General features: G+C 35.0%; 1 pseudogene; it reads right to left on the minus strand.

Moving 5' to 3' along the window:
• Positions 1-1196: 1196 nt before the first annotated feature.
• Positions 1197-4227, minus strand: LOC107721783 (protein PIH1D3-like; annotated as a pseudogene).
• Positions 4228-4477: the final 250 nt, after the last annotated feature.

Genomic DNA, 4477 nt, shown 5'->3' on the forward strand with positions numbered 1-4477 from the left:
AACTGCTTGTTTTCTTAAAAAAAAAAACTAACTCTGGTTTCTCTAATCTTTTTTGTATTCTATCTATTTGTTTTCTTTTTATTTATTATACAATTAACAAAAGCAAAAAAGGCATCTAACACTAGCTTGCTCTATTCTTTTTCTATTCGGTTTTCTTTTTATTTATTATATGATTTAAAATTTAAAAAAAACTTGCTACGTGTACTGCATTAAGCTAACTGAGACTTGTTATTGCACTTGCATATCATTACTCTTTTGTCGATTTTGATTGCTTCTATTGTCCTCATTTTGAGACTTGTTATTGCACTTGCATATCGTTGCTCTTTTGTTGATTTTGATTGCTTCCATTGTCCTCATTTGTAAGTCGCTTTGGATAAAAGCTTCTGCTAAATGTAAATGTAAAGTGTCTATAGGAAACACCAGTAACAAGCATTTATATGTTCTTTTCTTCATTAGAAGAATATGATCAAAATAAAACAGTGGTGCAGTATAAGTGCAGTGGTGAATACAAAGACAACGTTTATAGAGATTTTTTTTTAGCAGGCACCTGTTCCTCTTTGCCTTTGATTAGACATTAAATAATAGTCTAATAGTCAATGGAACAGTTTATGGAACCTTTAGACTATGTATAACACACACACACACACACATATATATAAATAATAAAAAAATTGTTTTGTATTGTATTGTTTTGATACACCAGGCTTAAGTGGCTCTCATAGTTGCTGTTATTTATATTGCCAAAATATAAGTTCCAAGTAATTCTATAGCTTGTAATGTAAATCAATGAGATTTATAACAGTTTAGCACTTTATAACAGTATAGCATTTACAGACAACTTGCATAAATTGCATATAAATACTAGTTGTTATACTATTTGTCTGAATAATATGTCTTATTAAGATGATACTTAAATGTTTTTATGGTCAAATCTCCTTGCCAGCTAAGCCAATGCAATTGTAAAATTTTTACAATTTGCCTTAAAATATATTTTGAAAACATAAAGAGAAGTAATCACGAATTAAAAGGATTCACCATTTTAAAATTAAAAGAGAAATAAAAGAGTTTTATAGTATTGAATAACTGGACAGCAACATATAAAGGTACTTCTAGGCACCTATTCCTTTCCACTTGGATTGACTTGATTCGGAAACATTTTATGTTTGTTTCCTGGTTCTAGTGCTATAAGCGAGGTTCATGTTTCCGGGTTGAATTCAAGACTGTCAGTGGAAGGCTGCAGAACTGTATCTGTAGAAGTTGTCAGCACTGTCTATTCTGAACTGATGCAGCTCCTGGTTCAGTCACTCTCTCTGTGTTTCTCTCGGGTCAGGTTGATGCAGTCCATTGGTCTGTTCATGGGCAGTGTAATCTCCAGTTCTTCTCTCTCCACAATGAATCTGGCATTCCCCTCCTGTTTGTGCACTAGGTGAGGCAGGTGAAGACCCAACTTACTGAAACAAAAAAAGATGCACAGATATTTACATACAGTATGTAGTGAATACTATGTAAAACATTTTACCTAATAGATTACTTACTACTTTGGAGTTCTGAGATCAAGAAATGTCTCCCTTACATCCAGCACCAAATCAGACGCTTTTGTATCTGGCAGTTTAACTCTTACCTTGCATGAGAAAAAAGAGAGATTTTGTGAGATTACACTGACAATACAACTTTTAAAATGAAGATCAGATCAGTCATTTGAGAACAGTCAGATGTTTTTACTCCAGTCAGCTTTTGCTATCTGCATGCACCATCAAAGCCAACTCTATCTCTTTCAGGGAGGAGAAAGGATGTTTCAGACCTCAGCCTTTTTTCTTTTTGCTAAATCTCGTTGCTGAATCTTAAGCTTTAGATCTTTGAAACTTTAAATTAGTTTAAAAGGGGGGAATTTATAGTGTGGAAATCCACAATACTTAAGAGTTGAGATTACAACTTATTAAATATTTCTCAACAGCTATGCTAATTACTGTGCATTGAAGTGAACTGTAACTCTTCAGAAAATTCCATGCAACTCTTAAGCAACTTAAAGGAATTGATCACCCAAGCTTGTTTCTTCATCTGAACAGATTTGGGGAAATTTAGCATTACATCAGTTGCTCACAAATGGATCCTCTGCAGTGAATGGGTGCTGTCAGAATGAGTGTTCAGACAGCTGATAAAAACATCACAATAATCCACAAGTAATCCACACAACTGGTTGATTAATTAATGTCTTGTGTGAAATGTGAAAAAGTCCATCCCTTATTGTCCTCTCAAATCAAAAGCCACCAACATATTTGTTTAGAACAGTTTTTGCTTGTAAACTGTGTTTGATCTGTGCATATCTCTCTCCTGATTCAGACAAGATGACTTTTTCACTGGAGAAAGCAATATTATGTACAGTATATAGGACTATTTCAGCTGGAAGCAAAGGTATAAAGTTAAAAACATCTTAATGATGGATTTGTTTCTTACAAACATGCAGACATTCACTTCACAAGATATTAATTAATGGACTGAAGATGTGTGGATTACTTGTGGATTATTGTGATATTTTTATGAGCTGTTTGAACTCTCATTCTGACGGCACCCATTCACTGCAGAGAATCTATTTGTGAGCAACTGATGTAATGCTAAATTTTTGAAGAAACAGACTCATCTACATCTTGGATGGCCTGAGGGTGAGTACATTTGTCAGCGAATTTTTACTTTTGGGTAAACTATTCCTTGAAGTAAATGTAATGTTTCTAACACACTTAACACTTCTAACACACATGCTGTATTGATGTTTAAGATTTAATGAGTGAGGAATAAGGAGTACCAGCATGCTGTCACAACACATGGATGAGGTGTCCTTTCTGCTCAAGCCAAGAAACAAATCTTCAGTCCCAACAGACTGTTTCAGCACAATCTCATACCTAATCAAAAACACACACGGTGAGAGGCCAGCTCACTTACAGCTCATATGTGATTCTGTCATGCATGTATTTTGTCTTACTCTGGCTGTGGCCTTGGGTCGGTGAGGTCATCAAAATGTGCTCCCTCAGTCACTTCATCCTCATCCCAGATGTTTTTGCTGTACTTCTTCACAGGCAGTGCTACCTAGAGGGAAGAGAGAGATAAAAAGGATATAGAAGGATGCTTTAATACTCTCAAAAGTGAACCCATAAATACCAGCATAATAATAAAAAAACATGTGACAATGTTTAACAAATTCAAAGAAATTATATAGCAATTTCAAAGTTAAAATACTATATATCAAAGTCAAGTCAAAATGTATTTCTATAGCACATTTAAAAGCAACAGAGTTGCGCCAAAGTGCTGTACAACAAAACACAGTATATAAAAAGCATAATAGCAAACATGCATTATATGAAAAATAAACACATTAAAATAGAATCAGAGCAAACTGACATCAAAACCTTAAACTGACATTAATCAAATGCCAGAGAAAACAAATAAGATTTGAGAATAGACTTAAAACTGGCTAGTGAGGAGCAAGTCTCACATTTACAGGCAAACTATTCCAAAGTTTAGGAGCTGCAGCTGAAAAAGCCCGACCACCTTTGGTTTTACTGCGACAACGTGGGACAGTTAAGAGATGCTGATTACTAGACCTAAGTGCTCTTTGAGGAGAGTAAGGAATCAGGTCACTGATGTTTTTTGGTGCAAGACCAGATAAAGCCTTGTACACAAAGACAGCTATTTTAAAATCAATTCTAAACTTTACAGGAAGCCAATGTAAAAACGGTAAAATTGGAGTAATGTGATCCCTCTTTTGTGTGTGTATATATATATTTATGAAATCATCTATATTAAATATTTGTATTATTCTAAAATTACTTTTAAATATGTATTATAAAATGTATTTATCTCTCTCTATATATATTACACATTATTAGGCTATATTACATAATTTTATGCTATATAAATGCATTATACCCTCTTTGTTGTTTTTTCCCGAAGGTGCACCAAGAGAGCCGATATGCCCCGGGCCCATCATCGCCAAGGGCTTCACTTGCTAAAAAAAAAAAATGAAAAAAAAAGGCGGTTAATTATTAGTGGACTTACATCCTTACGCAAAAATTCGACAGTCGACAATGTTAAGCAGCACTTGTTAGAAACTCAAACCTGGAGATCTTCTTCCTCAGCTTCATTGTTTGGGGAGAGCAGAGCGGACAGCGCCTGGAGATCATGCACGGACGCGAGACCCTCCATTTATGTTATTCGATAAGTTTGGACTAGAAAGTGAAGGTGAGTTTTATATAAACTTTCTTTGTACTTAGTTTCTTAGTACTTAGCGTCGCTACGCTGTTCTTCCGGGTGCTTCGTTTAGCGTTTCCATGGTGACTGACTGCACGCGGATTGTACTAACAACCGTTGCTAGGCGTCACGGCGTTTTCGACTTTGTTATAACTCACAAAACCACTATCGATGCAAATCAGTTATCAATTGCAAATTTACAGCTGGCTTACTGTGAAGTCTTAGGTCTTAACCA

The sequence above is a fragment of the Sinocyclocheilus rhinocerous genome, unplaced genomic scaffold (assembly GCF_001515625.1).
Source record: "Sinocyclocheilus rhinocerous isolate Xijiao unplaced genomic scaffold, SAMN03320098_v1.1 scaffold1112, whole genome shotgun sequence".
Classification (NCBI taxonomy): domain Eukaryota; kingdom Metazoa; phylum Chordata; class Actinopteri; order Cypriniformes; family Cyprinidae; genus Sinocyclocheilus; species Sinocyclocheilus rhinocerous.